This window comes from Lepidothrix coronata, unplaced genomic scaffold, assembly GCF_001604755.1.
Source record: "Lepidothrix coronata isolate B3197 unplaced genomic scaffold, Lepidothrix_coronata-1.0 Scaffold1, whole genome shotgun sequence".
Taxonomy (NCBI): domain Eukaryota; kingdom Metazoa; phylum Chordata; class Aves; order Passeriformes; family Pipridae; genus Lepidothrix; species Lepidothrix coronata.
The window spans coordinates 14,989,209-15,011,931 of NW_016690181.1; the positions used below are offsets into that span (position 1 = coordinate 14,989,209).

The window sequence follows — 22,723 nt, forward strand, 5'->3', positions numbered from 1 at the left end:
AATTGCGAAGGAAAGATTTAATTAGAAATGGAACCTGTCATCCCAAAGGTCTCTGATTTGAACCCAACCAAGTAAATAATAGCATATATTTGTTACAGTTTGACAATTATTTTCTCTGTATTGTGTTAATTGGTGGTTCAAATCCACAAAGGTGTCCACAGGGCCCATGGTTACCAGCACTCCTTGGTGGCTTTTTGGCAGATTCAGGGATTGTATGAGGCTTGGATTGGAAATGACCCTTGATCTATCTGCCCACTCCTGACACTGGCTCCTTCTGGGTCAGGGTCAATGCAGATTGGTGGGGTAATGTGAAGAGGCCAGTGTGGCCAGTGGAGTGTCTGTTCTCTGCATAAATGGAGCCTTTTCAGTTTTGGAGGCTGTCAACCTGGCGTGAGCAATAAATTTGCTTGTGGGCAGAAAACAGAAAAGAAAGCAAGACTACCACATCTGTGTTGAAAGCTCTCTTGTTCATCAGAAGAAGGAAGCAATGTAGGAAATAGAGGAGGCAAGGTCTGAATAATTGGTTTTTCTGGGCTAGAAATGCAGTAACTTCTCTAACAGATGAATGAAGAGTTGTTTGTCGCTTTTTGCCCCTAATTATCTTGAGTTCATTGTAGATATTTTCTGTGGCAAACCTTTTTTCTGTTTATCCAAAAGACATCACTGACTGAATAATCAATAAGCCTTTTTCTCCTTCATCTATTCAAGCATAAGACTGGGATTACTGAGTGAAAGAAGAGAGGGTTACCATCACAAATATTTTAGGACAATTAACAGTCTTTCTCTACTAGGTACTCGAGGGGGGAAAATTCTCGAAGGTCTTCTGATATTCCCTTAATGATTAATACTTTTGATGGTATAGGTTTATAAACATGCTTTGTATACATTATAGAACTAAGGCATCCAAAACATTACTACCAAAATCTCAGATTTAAAACTGATATATTCTAAGACATAGATATACACTTATCCCTTGCTTTATTCCTCCTTGTTCTTAAATTATCTCCCTTCTTATTCTACCACGGTATATATTCCTCTTGTCTTTTTATTTGATTTGGTTCATCTCTTAAATGGATATGGGGGATTTATAAACAAAATTGGACAAAAATAGTCCAATAGCACTTTGAAGCATTTCAAGCACATCCAAGATTGTGAGTCTTTTTTGTTAAAAAAATATGTATTTTAGAAATTGTAGCACTGTTATAAATTCTAAATATGCTCTTACTTTTAAATCCATCCTTACATTATATTGACAGATGTTGCAAGAAGTGAACCTAAAATGTAGGAAATTTGAATAGAAAATTATTTGGGTTTTTTTCAGGGAGCATTGAGAAAATTTTTCAAGTAGCTATCATTTTTCCTATCACTTCAGTTCTTGCAGCTTTTTTTTTTTTTAAAAGTATTATTTAAAGTAATACTGGCATTTTAGTCTGTGAAAAACTATGCATTTTTTGCACATTTTCAGTATAAAAATGTCTACATACAAAGTTACAAAATTCAGATGGAAGTAGAAACATTACTTGCTACTTGGCAAGCTGCTCATTCTCTTGAAGCAAGATACAAAAGTGGATACACTGGTGTTTATGATATATTACTCTTGCTAATTTTTGTCTTGGTTCTGAGCGATTCAATTCCCCCATTCTTGCAGCTTCTGTGATGCTCAGTCTGACAGTGCTTTTAACAGGCTTCTGCTGCAGTTGCTGGAACTTTGTATTGCCCAGTCCCTGCCTGTGGATGACCAAGTGCCCTTTCTCACCACGTAGGCTTGATGTCCCAAACTTACCTCTCACTAAATTTACACTGCTTTTTCATTGTTCCCCTTCAGTTACTGAGCCATACTCTTCCCTGAGTCTGGATGGACGTGGCCTTTCCCTTAAATCTGTATCATAATACTGTGTTATTTTTCTGCACCTTTTTAGCAAAAAATTTGTTGCTGAATTTGTACCATTGGCAACTCAGACCTTACTGGTGATTGAATATGCTGAAGACATTTTCAAAACCACTGAAACAAGACAAACAAAAAAACCCTTCTGAAATGGTGCAGGAGAAATATGAGCTGCAGAATACATTACTTTTAGATCATATCTATTTGCTGAATGGATAGTGCAGAAGTGACTTCACATTTTGTGTTGTTGATTTAAAAGCACACTCATGCTGTAAATAATAACTAAACAGTCATATGGAGTTTGTTTGGTTACTGTGGCAAGAGGTATAAAGTAGGAAGAATGGATGTAAAAGTGTTAGGCAAGGGTTCATAATATTATGACAAGACCCTATGAATAATTATCTTCCATATACCTTGTTCTTAGAGAATAACTAATTCCACTGTTTCTGAAAGAACTTTATCTTGCCAAAATAATGTTATGGCATATTAAAATTATCCTAACACAAATGATTGTCAGAATACACTGGATGAATGCTTATGGTTATTAGCATTTATTGTTATGGATAAAAAAGAATTTAATACAGAAACTGTTAGAATAGCAGGGGAAATTCAGGGAAATTCAGCTTGGTCCTGAACCAAGCTAGGATTGGATAAGTATGTATCTGGAGCTAGAAAAGGCCTTGCAATGTGACTTTCTTGGCCTCTGCCTGAGTCAGTCTGCTGTTGAGGAACATATAGCAAAGACAAGGGGAAAGTCGGGGAGAGAAAACCGTCCGTGGCTCTTTTTTCCATAAGCTGCTTCAGCCTGAGTGCCCTTTCTGCCTGTCAGCTACTGCGAGGGAGAGAAGTGGTGCAAATCCCACGTGAGTTAGAGCCTGAGATCACATTTTAAATCAATAATCTACAGGAAATTGGATGCTCTTTAAAATCCAACTGAGAAATAGATAGCAATGCTTTTAATAAATATTACTAAATTGTGGCCGTTTTACATTTGTGTGTGCATACACACACACACACCCACCCACCTGAGAATGTGCCGTGAATCATTTGTGACCCCTTTGGAAATGTGTTGGTAGTAACAAGGTCACAGTTAAAACAAGTTGCTTTGTTAGTAATAACAAGGTCATGGCAAAGCAAGCTGCTTAAACAGACCAACAGCATGATAATGTGTATAGAATACACCTGTAGTGTAGCTGCTCACACAGATATGGGAACATGCATTAAACATCAGGTACAAAAAGAAGTAGTAACTCTAGGGAGAGTATATGTGACACTGTTACAGTGTTTGTTTAGCTATGGAAACGTCTATATTTGAGTTGGCAGAAATTGTGCAGAAATCTCCCAAACAAGTAACCTAGTCAAGAGCAATAACCCAAAAGTAAGTAGGAGGACTGTAACATAACACGATTGTTTAGTTAATGTAGTTTTTAGTATAAATAGGTTTTCCAGTCAGCATGACTTTAATGTTGACCCTCCCAGTACATTAAAAAAAAAAAAAAATTAACACTTGAAACTAACAACAATGTTAGCAGCTAATTCGTGCATTATTTCAGTATCATTCATAAATTACTTTTGAATCCTTTGACTTAAGAAAAAGAAAATCCCACAAATCCTGCTTTTGGTCAAAGCATAAGACCATAATTAACTCGGCATGTGCTTTTGAATTAAGTACACAGTGTTCTGAGCTTTCTTAAAAAGCTTTTAAAAATATTGGAGGAAATCTTTCATAGGGCATTATTGACTGAGCAGAATTTAAGATTTGTCACATATGAAGTGATGTTAATTAAATATTGTTATTCCCTTCTGTAAATCAAGGAAGGTTAAGCTTTTTTTGTTACTTGAACAAAAAGGGAAGTGAAACAGGTGAAAATATATAAAACGGTTGTGAGGAAAACAGGACATAACAACATCTTAGAAATTTAATTAGTCAGAATTTCTGGGGGATGCAGGAGCTTTAGGTGTTAATTCTAAAGCATTGCATTTTTTTGCAGTCCTAATGTCATTTGAATATTTTTGGATTTTTTGGCTATGCTTAATGAATATAGAAAATAAATGTAGTGGCAGAAGGCCAGTTTTTTTGACATACACATATGCTTTATTTAAAGGAATATTTGCAACCTGATGTTTAATATGGCTGTCATTGAAACGTTTTTATTAAACCGAAATATCATTAATCAGAATCCCATTTAATGATACCTCAACTCTTTTAAATGCTATGGGCATATTTTTAAGACAAATGAGTTATTGCTTGTATTAGGTATTCAAGTATTGTTGATAATGTCTCCCCAAACCATGAATTTTAAAGTGATGCATTTTTATATCCTTTTATTTCTGTTAATGTGCCTGAGCCTATGGGTGTATAGTATGTGCAAGGACATCTTCAGGACAAGTTTTTCTAGAACTTTCCTTTCTGGAAGAAATGAAAATTGGGGTGTAATTACACAACTTGAAATGTGGGTACTTAAAATCCATCAACAAACATCATATGGTCTTCTATATAGCTATTAAAATCGACAGTTCTAAGGGCAAAATGAAGCAGAAGCTATGGACCTATATAATAATAGCAAAGTTATATTGTTTCATCGATGTATTAAGCTTGGACAGTGTATTACTTCTGTTGGTATTCAAACCTTTGAAGGCATGAAAAGCACCCAGAAAGAAACGTGGAGCTTGTTTTATAGTTTCTTCTTGTTTTCTGCTTAATGGGGGAGAAATTTCTGTGTGGACAGAACTAAACTAATGTGGGAAATTCTTATTCTAAATCTTTCACTCATCATGTTTTCTTTGGGTCTTTAGAAATAGTGTGGCCCACAATGACCTCAGAATCATGAAAGGCTGCTTCAAGAATTTCAGTGCTTTTGAAATTCTGTAGGTGCTGAGGTAGTATTTAATGAAATGAATCTTTTCTGTAACTCCACTTTGGAATACTGGGAAGTCTGTAGCAAAATTATGCCTGTAGTTAGTTTTTTTAACTTCATCCTGTATAACTGAGGAAATATGGGTAATTTGAACTGGAATGATGTTTTTTTGTTTAATTAAATAAATACCAGTTATTAAAAAGAAAGTATAAAATCCCCCAATTTTAATCTGACATGTTTTAAAGCAACTTGTTTTGCATTGGAAATGTCATGTTTTAAATATTCAGTATGTTTTCTATTATTTTAGATATATTTTTTTTCTAGTACAGTACTTAGGTTTTCTTTACCTGAACAACCTGAGCTGCTGTGAGCTGGAGGCCTCCAGAGGCCTCTGCCACACTACATGATTCTGTGGGGCTTCACCACCTTGACCAAACCATGTGGACTGAAATGTTTGTGCATAAGAGAACAAATATCTGTAGGTTGAATTAAAGAGCCAGGCTTTTAAAGTGAAGGGTTCTGATGGACTGGGTAGAAAAGGACACATAATATGTACTGAGCATTGGTACTTTACTTTGACTAAGGTAAAAAAAAAATTTGCTTATAATCAATTTTTTTGTTTATAGTAAGCTTCACTTTCTGGATCTTGCACACTCAGATAAAATTATGAAGTATTCCAGTTTTTTTATTTTATTAAAAAAACCCCCCAAAATATTACTATCCTTGAGCATTTCTAAAGGCCCTGAGTTTTAGAACTAGGATTTCTTCATGTGCCTTTGGGATTGGGAAAGATAAGTGTTAAGTGCAGCATCTCTAGCATTTCAGAAAATCTGGAAGGGGAGAAAGCTACTCAAATCTGAAACTGCTTTGTTTCATAGTACAAGATATTACCAATTAGCAATTAAATTAATCAATTTGCCTTGCGTTAGCTATTAGTTGTGTTACTGACTGGTAAGTAATGTATTATGCATCTTTGAAAAAGTCAGTTATACTTTGATCTGCAAATATTTTATTAACAGAGGCTATAAACCACAATGAGTGGCTTAGTTGTGGGTGGTTTTTTCATGCTTATTTTGATGATATAGCAGTATCTTGGGATGACATACTGTAGTGAGTGAGGATAAATATGTGTTGCCAAGGTCTAAACAGCAGCAATATGGAAGTAATTCAGCAGTCAGTTTCACTCAAAGTTTGAAATCTGTGCTGTATTAGAGGTACGCAGAGAAGCTGTGTTAATTGCTAGCTTGTTTTCCATATGGTTCTGTTTTAATGGAGCACATTTGTTGCAGATGGTTGGAAAGTGGGTTGGACAGTGCCTAAACTGGCTATGACTAATTCATACAGTGATTATACTATACTTTAATGTTTAACAGTCGTCTTTGTATACTTCTTTCATTCACAGTTCCCTTGCCATTGAAATGTGGTCCAAGATAACTGAAACGTATTCTTCTTTATTTAAACTTGGACTTAGAGAAGAGCAAGAACATGGGGTGTGTAGTCATCTTTTCCCTGATTCAAATTCAAAACCACACCCCAAACTGGGTTCTTCAGATGGGTTATCTCCATTATTATTATTATGGTTTGGTGAGCCTATTTAGCTGAGGTAATGGGCTCTAAGAAGAGCCGCGTGAAGAACTGAAGTGACCTTAATGAACACTAAAACTGGCTTTCTTCACACCACAGTTCTTTCACCTCTTAATTGATTTGCAGCTGTGTATAGCCATTTTGGATACTAATAGCCATTTCTCATTTGAAAGTTCTAATATTGCTAACTCTGGCTCGAGGAGACTAAATACTTTTGCTATGTTGAGGTGAAAATAAAGGTACAACATGGAATCATAGTATCATTAAGGATGTTGTAGATCAGTTCAGTGATGACATGCATGGCAAGAATCTTTCATGTAATAGTTTTAAGAGATTATCTATGAATTTATGCTAAATCCATAGAGGAAACTAAAATATAGAAGATTGCCCAGAATTGATGTAGTTGATTCTTATAACAGTTTATTTGGATCTCTTATGACAAAGCTTGTACGACTGACTTTCCCCTTGTTGAAGACTACAGTGAATGTCATAGTCAAACTCCTGTCAGTGGTTCTTTGTAAAGATAAAAAAAAAGAGTGCTACGGTTCAGTGGGTTTCTCTACCATTTTTACTGTTGTTTTCTCACATTGTCACTAAAATATTCTCTTTGTTATCTGAATGGGACATCTGCTGACTGGGCTAGCTCTCTTTACCTGATTGTGTGAAAAGTCTTGGTTAAATCTGTGAGGCCTTGGAGGCCCAGTAACCTGCTAAGTGCTATAGAGCCTGAAAGACATTATGTCCTTGGACTAACTTGTCTCTTCTACTTACAGCTGTGTGTGATAGATAAAAACAAACTTACATATAAAAGACTGGGGTAAATGTAATTTTAATACACTTGTGGAGATGCTAATTAATAGCTTACCCTAAAGTGTATAAAAATCCATGCAGAATCAGGTGTATTTTATAGTAAGGCAGAAAAATAGAACAGGCAACCTTTAAAAGAAAACCTTTTTCTTTGGCTCCATCACAAACCTGCTCAATTGGAATTGATAATTTGTTTGAAGTAGTCAGAAATCCACTTACTATGGCTAACAACATAGAGTAATGCAAGCAGTTTGGCAGTTAGCACTAGGATGTCTAAACCACAGCTTTGATGCAATAATACTATAACTTGAAGATTTACCTAATTTGTAATTTTTCTCAAAGCTTTTGCCTGCTCTGTGCCGCTGTCTGGCACGGTGATTTGTCTGTGCTATCTGGAGTTTAGTTTGAAACACGTTTACATCTGATTGGTGTTTTTAGATTTTGATAGCTGCTGGTTCCTCTCCACAGAAGTAACCTTTTAAAATGTCAGTTTTAATGTACAAATTTTATGAGAATGAAAAGACTTTTTAAAATACTAATTTTAGATTTCTCTGCTGAGCTTGTAGTCAGCTGCTGTTGTCTCAGGCTGAATCTTGGAAAATTAAGTCAGTGCTCACTATAATAAAATGTGTACTGTGGACTTCATGTGGAGAAAAAAACCACTTTCCTTTTAAATTCTTTTTCTGTAACTGTTGCACAACTGCCAGAGCAATCCTCTGTCCTTTTACTTGTTGATATTTACTCTTCTTCCTTCTTTCCATTCATTCCTTCTGTCTGTCCGTGTCTAATGTGCACTGCATTTCCTGCATGAGAGAATTCCTCTCTTCTCATGTGATAGTCCTTTCTGAGAGAAGTAACGTCAGGTACATAGCATTTCATCTTGTTCTCTGTAACAGAAGAGCCTTACAAAGTAGAGCGTACAGTTTATCAAATATTTCATGTAAAATACGATTTAAAGAGTTTTCCCTCTGAAGGTGGCACAATACTAAATTGCTGCTAAAAGACCAGATAATTTTCTGTAATCTTAATTGCTGCATCTATTCCTGTAATTTGCCATATTGGCTCAGTTGCTGTTTCATATGCTTTATTATGGAGGTGACACTGAAATTCAAAAGCAGTGGAAGCTTCAGATTTTCCCCCTGCCTTCCAGTGTTGCTTGTTCTAAATCAGAAAAGCAGCACTTGTTTTGGCTGCAGGGAGCTGTATGTTCAAGCTCACAGCTGGAGGTACGGTGCTGCAGTGATGGTCACCAGTGATGGGAAGGAAGAGTATAATGAATTAAAAAAAACCTAACAAAAACAACACCATATAAAACCCCCTCAGGATTAAAGGCAGGCACTTCATTCTTTTCTTTCTCAGAGCTCCTGTATAAATTGTGCACACAGATGAAAGAATTGCAGAAGGGAATATGTTCAGATTTATTCTTCAAGATATATTTGGCTAGGATATTGCCTCATAAGGAAGTAGTGAGATTTTCTTTATCATCTTCCAGTTATGTTTCCTAAAATTATGTCTTTTTGGTCATGATTCTTTTCGAAGGGGTATCAGAGCTAAGCCTTTTCATTTAATTGTAGTAAAATGTTGCCCTAAAGTGGAATAAAAAATTATTTTTTTACTAGTTGTTATAGAAAAACATATAAACTTAATAATATTTTAACTATAGTTTGTATAGATGTCTCCCATTTAAACTCTATGCAAATATTTCATACTGCAGGGCAGACAACTGTGAGACTGTAATGGGCTGTGTAGCAAGCATACACCATAAATTTGATAATCATATTTGTGAGTTCTTCATATTTCATATACAAAGAATTTTGAAGAATAAAAATAGAAGAAAAAGAGCATTGAATGGAATTATGAATATGCGTAAAAGGAATAAGGAAAGATCACCCTGGTCTTCTGTACTTGCCTGTGCTAAAACTATGATGCCAAACGCTGATCAGATGCTCTGAGTTATAGTGGAATGTGGGAATATTATGGAATCAGGATTCCTTTCAGATGTACTCCATTATTTTTGAAGTCCTATTAATTCCCCATGTGTTCTGGCTAATGAAATAAGGAAAGGAACCTTTTAATGGGGGCAAGAGGAGACTTTCCTGCTCAGCTTGTACATATTATCCAGCTGATGGGCCACTGTTTAGGGAAACATGGGTGGGAGGCTATTTTATAAGAAAATGAAAAAAACATTTGTTTAACTACATGGTAACACTAAAGGCTGACTATGCATTTCATTATGATAAAAGGTGCAGGCTTGAGGGGAAAAAGTAAAGCAAAACACTGTCTTTCTAGGATTAAAGATAATCACTCTATATGGGATTATCTTAAACATATCTATAAATTTATGTATCTAACTCTTCAATTTCTCATATCCCTTTTCTAATCTGAAGTAGTCTGTTGGAAGGAAGTGCTTGCCAATATTTCCTATCAAATGCAGATGCTAGGCAGAAGTTCCTGAGGTTTTGTAGAGAGTCAATGAGCTCTTCCAAGCTGTTGCCATTCTCATTCTCCTCTCCTTAGTTCAGCTCTCTCTTCTCTTGCTGAGGCATCTGTTCCCTGAGGCTGCTCACCTGCCACACCTGCTCTGTCCTGCATCTTGTGGTGTCCTCTCTTAGGTACCGGAGCAGAGAAATGGTTTCATACTTCCATCTGCTCTAGCTGATGGGCTTTGAAGAAAAGGCCGAAAACACAACCTAACGATTTTACTTAAACGTGACTGTACATGTAGGTATCTATACTAAGGTTTGCACACACATGTGCTTATACATATATATGTATTTAAATTATATATATATGAAAAGTCCTAAAAACTGTTTTTTCAAAACTCATTTGGGATAATCATATTTTCCACAAGTGTTGAAGAAACCAGGTAGTTGTACAGTTCATTCTCTGCGGTTACTAGCAAAACTTTTATAGACACCTTAACTTAGCTTGGTGGAATGTGAAATTGATTACAGTAATTAAAAAATTTAGCGGGTTTTACTTATTTGTATCACTTTGCCTACTGAACTGCTTTAGTTTCCATGAGTATGGTAGAGTTTCCAGCTGTGCCAGCAGTAGAAATTTCAGAAAGATTTAGATATATCCCAAAATATTATTATATACCAAGCCCAACAATTTTTCAAAATCTATTACCCTAAGATCCCTGAGAGTGAACTATCAGTGTGTCTCTACATTGTAGTTAGGAGTATCCTCTTTCTAATACATTATATTTTTTACTTCCACTCTCTAGAAAAGAGTGAGTTAAAATCCTGATAATTCTATGGACAAAAAAAAATGGGTGCCCAAAGACTGGATGGTGCATACCACTAAACTGCGACAGGTATATATTTCGAGTGCTGTTTAATGTGTGAGACTTCAATATATGGGGTTTTGAGATATGTAGTGAAAGTGCCTGCTTGCAGCACCTTCCAGGTCTGAAACGCTGTGTGGCACAGCTTCAAAAAGATTTTTCAGCCTGCAAGCTGTTGCAGCTGGAGCTGGATTTCAGTCTGAACCAAGGACAGAAATGTACAGGATATAGCATGTAAATAAAGTGCACTCACTGTCCTGTCTTGATTAATTTGTCCTGTTTCACTTTGTGATAAAACAATGCAGTGGTATGACTGGCTGATTGGGTATTGAAAGCTCCAACATTAGAGAAAGAGAAGAAAAACCAAGCAGCCTCCCAAACCTTTATGTTCATTTGTTTGGTTTCACTTTGAAGTGATCCTTGTTTCATACTGCTTAGAGATTCAGTTTCCCTCATTCCTCTAGTTATCAGCAGATCTCAAAGCAGTATTGAAAGGTGATTTATAAAGATTTTGTTTTTCCTGTTCTACACACGGGTAAATCTGTTCATAAAAAGGTAATTAGCATGGCAGATATCTAACCTTTCTCTTTTGTGTGCCCCCTTCACTAGGCAGTACTGATTGGGAAATTTTGACTAGCGGGAAAATTGTTGGCCAAATGCTAAAAGTTGCCCAGTGAATCATTTTTTGAGGAGGTATCAAAGTTCACCATGTGGCTATCTTCTCTGTGCAAGTCTGACACTGTCATTGTGTGTGCAAGGTGCCTTTCTGTGTCTGAGCTGTGTTGGCTTCACCAGCAAACTGAAATCTCTTTACAGATACTTTTGGCCCAGTGTGTCTTGAGACCTAACCTGTGTTTCTGAACTGAGATGCAAGTCAAATATGCATATGGATAATTTTCATTTCACTTGATTGGGGTGAAATTTTCACATAATTTTTACAGGCTACTTTTGCATTCTAGAATGCAAAAATCTTTTTTGAAATGCTCATTGAGTATATTATCTGCACTTGCAAGTATATAGGTAGTTTTTGTATTACATGTAATACGAAATAGTTTATCAACTTAATTTCTGACACTCATTATAAAATCAGTGATGAATTGCATAGATCAGCACTCTTTTGAAGAAGACAGTTTGGAATATAATAGCCCTATAATTTATTGAAATCAGGTGTTAATACCCAGAAGAGTGGAGTTGACTGTGTGATTTTTGTTCCATCATTTATTTAGTTTATCTTCAGGACTTAAAAAATTAGTAGATGTGAAAATATGAAGAGTCCAATTGTGAAGAGAGTTTAAGATGCTGGGTGAAAAGTTCAGTGATATGTTCATAGGGTTAACAGTTCCAAAACCAAATAAGATATTTATAAAGGATTTGAACACTGTTTTTGTACATTGTATCACAAGTCAGATGGAAGTGGAGTTTTGGAATGGGATGGGATACCTAGGATTACAGGAGAGGTAAATAGTAATAAGAATTTCTTGTGGTGAATATGGTAATCTGACTTGAATTCAAATATCTAAGTTGCTGGATTTTGTAGTTCTTTTGGAAAACCAAATGATTTTTCTCAACTACTTTTTCTCAACTGAGAGACATACAAAGCTGTGCATACAGAGATACTGGTACGGACTGATCAGGTAGACACAGACTAGGATGTAGAGAACCTATAGTGAGGGATACACACAACCTATCTCAGTTTTCTGCGTGTAACGTGGCAAACCCAAAGAGCAGCTGCTGGTGCTCAGAGATAAGAACTATTCTTCCATGGTACATGAAGATAGAGAAAATTGCTGTTCTGTGCTAGTGATTGGGGGCACAGGCTGGTAATTTGGACAACAGAGTTGGGTTCCATTTTATGACTGTTATATGGATTCCATTATGTATATATATTTCCATATTATGCTGGTTCAATTATATGTATATATATATATATATGCACACACGTATAGATAAACACACACTAATTTAGGGGGCTACTTAAGTAAAGAAATGTAGGACTTTTCTTCATGTCTTTGGGTCAAATCCGCTTACATATTATGCATGAAGTCTCAATGACTTCATGATTATTTTCTTTTTTCCCCCAGAAATACGTTTTATTCTGCTGTGCATCAGTGCAGAGCATATTGTTACTTTTGCTTGGCTGTATGAAAGTGATGTTCCAAAAGTGAGAAAGTAGATTGTCTTTGCTCACTATTGGCCACCAGAGTTTTCAGGATCAACATGACAGAGCAATACAGTTGCTCAGAGGTATATTTTAATGGAGACAGTTGAACTCGTAACGTGTCAAAGCCCAATCAGTGCCTCATTCTGCACCAAAGCAGCATGGTTACATAGTATTTGACTTCTTTACTAGTGTATCTACTGTGCTATGCCACTGGCTGCTGCTGTGGCAGCCTCACTTCTGTCGGACTCCCGCACTGAATTCTTAGATTACTGGATTACTGTTTTTCTTTTACATGTATTTCTATGTACTACGTGAATATTCAGCAAAAACCACAGGAGACAAAGTACTGTATTCATGGAAGCACTGATTGTTCTGATGCTGACTGTATACAGACTGTACCTGGACAGCTCTCTAGCTGTTAAATGTGAAATGATGCAGATAATTTGCTATCTAAGCAGCTCTGATCTTAAACCATGAATTCACATACTGTATAGGATACTAATGCAGGTTTTATTACTTGCTCACTAAAGGAGTGTTGGCATACTTAATATATTTTAAGGAACACATAGAAATTTTGGGAAACAGTGTATTTGCATTGTGCATATCAATGCAATAGCCATCCTAAGAAGCCTTTAAAACACACCATTAGGACGAATTCTACAAACATAGTATGTGCACAGCAACAAATGACAATAATGAGAATTTCCTGACTGTGAGTTGTAAAGGATAAAAAGACACCTATCACTTTGCACAAAGTCTGTTTTTCATTAGATGTTAGCATATTTTTTGACAAATAAACTGAGCAGTGTGTTTTCTGTCTTACAGAGGTGGTTTATTCAGGAAAAAAAATAACAACTAAGAGGCAGCCAAAAAACACTAGTGGATGATACATGTGTCTGTGGAAACAGGTTCTTGTATCTTAAGATGTGATTATCTTGGCTGAGCAGCAGTTTAAACAAACAAATAAATAAATGGTAGTACTGGTTGATGACAGTGATGTTTCAAAGTTGTGGAAGACTACTGTGAAATTTGGCCTATTTGTAGCTAGATAGAGTACTACTATATAGCTAATTTTATTAACATTTGGTTTGCTACTTTTTAAGCAGTTCAGGTATTTGAATATTAAGTAAATTAAAATTACTATCTTTGCAAATAAGCGTAGTTTCCCTTTTTATGTAGGTCTTTTAAGTGGTTTACATGTAATCATGCTAATACTTTCAAGGGTAAGTTGTCAGGTTTTTGTCAGGATAGGAACTAAATTGTGAGGGAGTATAGTGGCAGCAAGGTGGCAGAATTTATGTAAAATGGAGACAAGCAAAACAGAGTGTTGACACATGAGTTTGGGATTAAACCATATGCATGATCCTTTATATATTATGATTTGCTTAATCTGACTGCTTTGTAATTTATCTGGAGAGAATTTGAATTGTGCTTTTCACTGAGTAGCAGTTTTGGGGACATTAGGATTTGAAATCACGCAGTACCTTCTCTCTGGCCTGATGAATTTATGAGTAAAATATAATGCAATAGGGAATTAAAAATGGTTGAAAATACCCTTTGTAGTCATTTTTGTCCCTTAATGGTCAGTTAGGGATCACTTGAAAGGTAAGAGACTTGTGTGAAGGAACAGACATCGAGGGGAGCATAGCTGTTCGACATCATGTCCAACTTCCTACTCCTGTGACCTCTGAAGAACGCTGTCAACGCTGTGCTGGTATGTTTGGAAGGGACTGGACAGGGATCTTCATGGCAAAGATGTCAAGTTACAGAGAAAGTCTTTTTTTCTTAACTGCTGGTAAGAAACAGGTCAAGTGGGGTTAATCTTGACTTCTAACAATTCTTGCCCTTTCAGGACAGTATTATTTGTGGTGCCGAACAGCTGTCTCTGCTGCTGCTGTTTGGACCCAATGTCAGCACTGTCAGCAAAGCTTTGCTTTGTTGGTGTTAGGTTGTGTTCCTCTAGGTGCTGTGTGACATTTCAGCTTGCCAGAGATGTGGACTGTGTGACAGGAGAAGGTTTGGATCTGAGTACAGTTTTGGTGGCACGGAAGACTTATGAACATTTTTTTCAGCTACAGTTTCAAAAAAAGGAAGTCACTTAAGCTATGTTTTCTCACTGGGACATGAGAGCTCTTTTCTTTTGAAATTTTGTGTGCAGTAAGTTTGCTACAAATCAAATATTCAAAAACCTAGAGCCTCAAGTGCCATGAGGTTTAAGAAAATGTTTTCTATTTGGTTTGAGTCTTGGAAGACACATTATCAGACTTTCTCCTGTAGCATATTTTAAGAAAAAATCATGATTTAATTTTGTGTGTTGAACAAGCTTGTTGCAATGAACAGTAAACTGGGAAAGGAAAAAAACATACCTGTATTTGGGGTCTTTTCATGCATTGCTGCCCTTCTGTGAGAAAAAACAGAAGTAGAATTCATCACAGCAAGTTGGGGCTGTCTGCTTTGAGACTTACAGAAGTGTATCTGTAGTTTCTGTCCAAGAGGGTAAGGATTTTCCATTCCGTGCTCTTCTCTGTGCTGGGTCCAAGTATTGCCAGGCCCATGGTGGTTTCAAATGTTTTTCTCCTGTCTTGCAGTGTCTGAAATGGCACAGACTTCTTTCCAGTTAACATAAAACAATCTCTTGTGCTGACTACTGAACTCTGATCTTTGGCTGGATGCATGCTTGTTTCTTTAAGCACATGTGGTGCAGAGTAGACCTGGAGTTGGGTAATTCATAAGAGCTGGGTATTATTAGTATTACTACTACTTGAGTGAGTCTGTATTATTTTGCACAGCAGTGTGGTCACCTGGCAGCAGGTCATTAGCATTTTAGGTTTCTTTCCTTCACAACAATGCACAACATGCTAATTAGAGGATTTTGAAAGCTGAGCAACCTGTTTTAAAATCAGACATTTTAATTTGCAGCTTTAATGGCTGTATTATAATAACTGGCTTGGCTCGGGGGAGAAGGGGAGAAAAGCACTTCTCATGTTCCAGTAGCAAGGCCCAATATAACAGAGGCTGACAAAATTAAAAACCTCATAATTTGACCTTTGCCTGGGATAAAAGGCTGTTTCATAACAATTTCCTTTTGTTCTTTGTTTAAGCCATTACTCCAAAAGGAGCCTCCGATTAATCTAAGTAAATGCATCATTACAGTCCTAATCCATGTCCTTCTGTCAGTGTCTGTTTTAATTAAATAAGAAACACTAGCAGAAAGATATCACGCACAAAGCTGTGATTGGAGAAAGAGGGTTGTTTGATCAGAGTGAGATTAAAAAAGGCTTTGCTGTTTTTGTCCTTTTGCTCTGGATGCCATAATGTAGGTTACAGGAGGAAAACTTGACTGATAGTTTACCACATTGCTCCCCATTACAGCATCTAAATAACCAGATTTACCAATGAAACTGTCCCAGACAATTAATTATATACAGAACATTCAGAGATAATATGGCAACTTGGTTCGAGTAATTTGACACATTAAGATGTTTAGGACTGTATACACAGTTGGCCAGAAATTGCATTCAAGTTTCAGATTTTTTATAGTAAATAAAGCGTCGATTAAAAGTATAGATGAATATAGGTACTTTCCTTTTTTTTTTTTAGTACTTATGGCTCACAAATTGTAAACATGATCTATTGCAAGTCCCTGATTTTCATTTCTTACAAAATCAGGACAATTATTTTAAAGCGGTGAAGGATCCACTTAATAAATGTTGTAACATCTAGCTAGTTAGTATTGCTAAAGCAATACATATGTAAGAGACTCTTCCTCAAGGTAGTGTTTCAAGATCCCCGTGGTGAGAGTTTTCTCCCATATCCAGGCCATTATTTGATGTAATGAAAAGAGAAAGTGTGCAACACAGAGATTGTTAATTAATTTAGCCTAACAAGATGAAGATAAATGGAGCAAAGCATGGATTGAATGAAGCAAGAGGTCTTATTTACAATTTAATACTGCTTTATATTAGGCATTTTTCAATTTACAAAAGAAAAGAGTTTAAAGAAAAGGTATGCTGTGAGTTACATGCAAGACAACTTTACATTATGCGAGCTAAGTTCTAAGAACTGCTGAAAATACCTTTTGGGTTAACCTTTAACTTTAAGTTTTCTTTCTTTCCCCCCCTTTTCACAATTATTTTTCTCATTCTGATTTACAATATGTTGATAAGAATAAGAAAAAGTAAAACCTAAACTTTTTCCCATTGAAGTAAATAGCAAATTATCAATGGATACTCTTGTAAGCCCAAATTCTACTGTTTCTCACTGTTTATATTAACCTAGAGTCATAGCTTATTTTTGAGAAATTTTTGTCTAGAAAGATGTATTAAGAGATGTAAGTGTAGAAATACAATAAGGCATGATTTTAATTTCTGTTCCAAAATGTAAATCTGTTGTTTCTTATAAGCTTTTACTGCAATAGAACAGTGAAAACAAAGAAAGAAATCCAGGATAGTGTTAATTAACAATGATTTTATATCATAAAACTATGATTTTTGATTTGAGAGAATATTTCTTTCTCAAGATCATGTTTGATTTAAACATTTTGTGAAAAGCTGTAGATTCTAATTTTCTATCAATTAAACCCCCCCCAAGATTAAAAAGCATGCCAGAGATTTTATGTATCTCTTCTTCCCAGTCCCAAATTTAAATAAAGAATATCCAAAGCTAACTGTAAGTTACAACTGGCATCAGCTGAGTCACTGCATTTCAAGGTGTGTATTATTCAGTTTCCCAATGACAAAGTTTAGTGTATTATAGAAGAGGTGAAGGAAAAAATAAGGTCTGTCTTTTTTAGTGTTTAACAAACTAATAAAAAAAAAAGTCCTGTGACTGACTTAGGGATACCTTTATCAGTTTGTCTTAAACCCAGAATTGTAAATGATGCCCAAATATATTATGTCATCCTTTTTTTTTTTTTTTTTTTTTTTTTAATAAAACATCTTCCTTTATACAGATGAATTGGGTCTGTCTACTATTTGACCTTCTGCCATGATTTCGGTCTGCAAAGGAAGTGCCTTCCTTCCTTTTGCAATAGCTAGACAGGACAGTGTTATCTAGTGTCACTACAAGAAGTGGTCGTCACAAACAGCATTATTATGGTCTCTATGTTTTTATCTTGGGGGTCATGAACAAATCCATGCAACTGCTTCTAAAGATTTCAATAAATAGGACTTTTTATCCAGACAATTGGCTTTTATATTACTTTTAAACAAAACTACTAGTCCATCAAGAGTTTCAAAAGGAAAACAATTCTACAGAGTGCTGGTATGGCAGCACAGACCAATCATTATGGCACCCATTCTCCAGTCCTTTATTTTTCAAGTCCACAACAATAGGTTGTTGATTCAATGGACAAGACCAGAACAATTAAGTTCTCTGTTTAGCAGCAGTGCAGCATTTTAATGCCCTCCTCTAATAATGGTCTCATTATTGTTATTCTAAGACTGGGCCTCAGGAGGAGGAATATTTGGTGGAGGTACGTCATTATTTTGCAAATTTCGATTAGCTCATCATGTTGTCTGTACTGTGAAAATCGTAGCTAATTAGGGCAGTCAGTTAGACTACCAGCTTTTGAGCTTATGAGTTAAAAGGTAGCACACTTGATAGGCCAATGATGTGAAAAAGGTGGTAAAAAGGGGGATTAGAGCTGTTGCCTTAGTAACTCTAACTTCCATCTGTGAGGGAACAATGGACCTGTGTTTCTCCTCCACCTTGGTGTAAAAATTGGTTTTGTTTCGAAGGGACGGGGCTTTTTATGACAATCTGGAATTCAGCCTAACTGGGTGTAGTTTTAGTTGTTAGGAGAGACCATTGGAGGATAGGAAAGATGAAAGGTCATGGCGAGCTCCAAGGACATGAAAGGTCATTGTCTTTCGTAACAATAGCGGATTGTTTTGTCCCATTATCTCCAGCCAACTACTCAGTCAGGTGATAGAAAAGATACTACCAGCTTAGTCAGGTGGAACAGGAGAGAAAGATAATGCACCTTCTAAAGAACAAAAGATAACTATAATTCGCCTTTATTAAACAAAGTTGCACTTATTTGTGGCCATTCTCTGAAAAGGGTTGTTTACTGACTTAGTATTCCAGCTTGCTTTGTTCAGCACTGCCTCTGTAGGCCATCACATCTCTGGGAAGCAATCCAATGTGTTAGAAAATGTTGTTTAAGCTTTCTTCCCATGAAGAAGAGCCCCCAGGAGTACCACTGATGCGATACTTAACAATAAATTTAGTTGTTGTAGCTTTCTCACGTTATTGGCGTTCTTAAAAGGTTTTCCTTCAAACACAGACAGAATAAAATTAACTATAAATATGAAATAAATTTGCTTCAAGACTTTATAGCATTTTATCATAAATTCTACAGCACATACTGTAGGAAGTTTATAGCAGACTGTATTAGGTGCTACTGAATAGAGAGCAGAGACCTGTAGTGGTGTAAAAATAGATTAGCTATAGGACTACTCTTATGCAATGGGAAATAGATAGTCTCATCTGTGCTATGCAGAAGCTTTTGGACACTCTGTCCCTTTGTCTTAAGGAAAAAACAGAACTTCTGTGGTATTATTTATTAAAACAGCTATAGCACAGTTCACCGGGAAAGCATTTATGTTAGTAAACAGAACTGTCACCTCTTATTTTTTCTAGAGAATCCAAAAACCCCAATTTTTTTCTCAAAAAAAAAAAAAAAGTCTTTCTTATTATTTCCCTATTTTTACAGCATTATGCCTCAGTCATCTATGCAACAAGTTTATTTTTCTCTTCCTTGTACCTCTGTCCACAATCAACATCCCAAGGTCCATCTGATATCTGCTAAAGACTAGTTTCTTTAGGTCACCATTTCCAGAATTTTTCACCCTCTTATATGAGATCTTGAAACCCTTTTACCAGGTTGTTTTATAATCTTTATAATTAACAAAACTGACAAAAGGTATTGAATTTTTATGAAACTAATGAAATATATGTAATTTGCTACTATTACTCTTGAAAAATAAAATTACATATAATTTCTAGGTATCCCATCTTAAACTGTTCTGACCTCATTTGAACTCCCCTTTTTAGCTATTCTGGGCCTCTCTTATCTCATTTTTACTCCTGGCCACTCTTGCTCTTGCTTTCTGACAACGCAGATGGGTGGCCTTGCACAAACTGATAACTGTGGTAATTTCTCAGCACACTATCCAATAATAAAAGATGTTATTTTCAGAATTAAGCAGGCATGTGTCATACTTACACGTTTGCTGAAGATGAGAGGTCGAGCAGTAGCTTCATGGGAGTGTGCAGTCGTATGAGCCATTGGACTTTACAGCTTCCAGTTTGTTGATGCATTGTTTCACTGGCTCTTAGGTTTAGTAAGTAGTCCTTCAGAGGAAGTCTGGTTTGAAGTATTTATAACTTTTAGTTTTTTAAGATAATTTATTCTTATTTTTTCTCTTTAGCTTGCTATTTAATTCTCATGTAGGTACTATCATATGTTTTGTTATTTTTGTATTAAAATGAACTGAACAGTGTAGGGTGCTTAGTTCAAAATGGGAGCCCTGCAAAGGGTTAACCAGCAGAGAATTACAAATGAACTATCAGGAAAGTTGATTATTAATCCAGCAAGAGAGAAAATATCCTTCCAGTTAGCAAGAATTAGTACCTGAAGAGCTGATAATATTGTTCGGGCTGTCGGTGTGGAATGGCAAAACCAGGTAAGCTAATCATCTTCTCAAAGGAATAAAATCTTTTCTTTCTGTTTTTCATTACGAGAGAGTTTAGTTTTTAAAATAATCTTTGTTATTTTACCAAAGTATCAGCATGTGAAACAGCATATGTTGATCCTCAGTTTCCTCAAATGAATGAAAGAAATTAAACTCGTGTTTAACTTTGGTAAGAAGATATATTTCTAAGCTACGCAACGTATGGAACTGTAAAATATCATAACAATTCTTTTCTGGTTTGTGGTTAAGTGTGAGAACTGATTATAAAACCTGAAGAGTCCTTTGCAATTGCAAGCTCATGTATTACGTAAGTCTGACTTTAGTTGTGCCTGAACATATTGTGGAGGTTTACAGGAACTTTTATGTTGCAGACCTCTTTCATTCTAAGTTATTAGATTTCAATTTTCACACTGTATGAATGATTTATTCATGTTTGTTTTGATATTGTGAACACAATTGCGTTCATTAAAAAAAACTTTTTTTTGTGGGCTTTCAAAAATCTATGATCTGGGGTTAGGAGGAAATGGATGTTTGGTAAACATACCCCACTGTGTTTATACAGAAAACGCAAACTGAACCATTAGGTCAGTTGAACGTAATCTTCTTATATTTTTGGTAATTTTTTTAAAAACTCAAACCCCTGTCTTGGGTCAACTTTCAAATTTGCCCGTTATATTTGTGCCCCTGATACTAATGAATAGGTATGATAAGCATTTATTCTTTTCAATGTATTCTCCACTCTTTAGTGTGTTATGAGGGTATGCAAAATCTCTTAAATGGCAGTCTGTTACTGTGGAGACTAGAATGTCTATATACAACATTTAATAACTTTTACTGCATTGTATGCTGTTACTTAAATTAGTAGAATTTTAAAAAAATAATCCTTATTTGTTTGTACAATAGAATTCAATATGCATATGATGTAACTACAGTATCTGGCTCAGTGAAAAAGAGTTTATCATCTCCAGACTTTAGCCTATTATGTATGAAATAGCCTGAAAGCTATATGAAAGGGTGATACAAGAATGAAAATACAGATAAAAACTGAAAGTATTCCAACTTTGAAGGGTGAGCCCCCATAGCAATGTAGTTCTATGTTGTAGCCTTTCATGAGCCATACAGAAAGGAAGAAACCTTTTAATTTGGGGAATGGGATTAAGATATGGCCTTGGGCAAAGGAGCAATAGAAAGGAAGAAGAGGCAGTGAGGAAAATGAAACAGAGAAGTGGCGTTTGTCTGACAAGCGTCATTGTTTTGCGTGTGACTTTGGCCTCCTCGAGCAGAGAGACAGCTGGTGGCCAATTTCTCTGAAGGGCGTCTCATCATGTAAGAGTAAATTAAAATCCTAGAATTTGCTGATGATGGAGCTATCAGGGCAACAAATGGCGGCATTTTGGAAGCTGTGCTAAATATTCAGATATACGTAGAGGCAAATAACTTTTTGTGGCACATTTTAGCTGGGTTTTTTAAGGAGAGTGGGGACGACGCAAATAAGCTGCATTTTCTGAGTTTGAACACCAGCATCTAGGAAATATATAAAGAGCAAGAAACCCAATGATGAAAAAATTATCACACAGGAAATGATATACGTAGAAAAAACAAGATTGTAATTAGTGGAGGAAAGTAAGAAACTGATTAGAGAAATGAAGTTTCCCAGATGTTTAAGGAAAAAAATGAAAGTTAAATTAGATAAGCTCTTTTAACTAGTATTGGAGAGGAATGCTTGCTTCAGAATGGGAAAGCTAAACTTAAAATTAGAAAAGAGCTGGCAACTTGAGTTTAGCTCAACTGTTTTCCTGCACGAGTGACTCTTTGGAATGCTCTGCTTGGAACATCATCAGGAACAACTAGTAAAGTGCTGCTGGGGAAAAAAAAAAACACAAAATGAAACTCGCTGTGTGCTTATTTGGAATGATTAAGGTGATTATATTACTTATGTGTGTACTAACCCACAAATTAGACAAATTGGTTGGATTTTGAAGTAGTATTTCAGGTTTTATGGTATTTTGTGTATATATATGTAGTTGACAGTTGAGCTTTAGCACTGTACTGGTTCAACAGACAGAATTTAATAACCATTTTACAATTAAAAATTTAAAACTGAAGAGAAACAGTCTTGACCCCCTGCAACAGTAAACCAGCATAAATTAGGTGTTATTTAATTTTTATTATTTATATCAACTGGGATAAAAGTAATATCCTTAAATAAAAAATGGAAACAAAAGATATCAAGCAGAAACTGTGTTTTTTTGTGCCCATTCCAGTGACTTATTTCCAATTCAACAGCATGGTAATGTAATGTAACCTGTGAAAAATGTCCCCATACAAGTCAGTTTAGCATGACTGACCTGATCTTTGCTTTTTTTGCCAGTTGTAGTTGTTCTCAGTTGTGTACTACAGCAGAAAAAAAAAAAAAAGGAAAAAAGCAGAAAAGAAATTAAA

At 35.7% G+C, this 22,723-nt stretch overlaps 1 protein-coding gene across 14 annotated transcripts in view; it reads left to right on the forward strand.

Annotated features, from left to right (window-relative positions):
• The window catches only part of SOX6 (SRY-box 6), a 375,776-nt gene that overhangs the window by 92,227 nt on the left and 260,826 nt on the right, over positions 1-22,723 (forward strand). For 10 of the 14 annotated variants that reach the window (XM_017809666.1, XM_017809684.1, XM_017809774.1 and 7 more), the window contains exon 1: positions 19,801-20,272. The exons of the other annotated variants lie outside the window; for them this stretch is intronic. The gene's annotated coding sequence lies outside the window, so the exon portion shown is untranslated. Of the gene's footprint in view, positions 1-19,800; positions 20,273-22,723 lie in introns of those variants that run through there. 14 annotated transcript variants of the gene reach the window in all.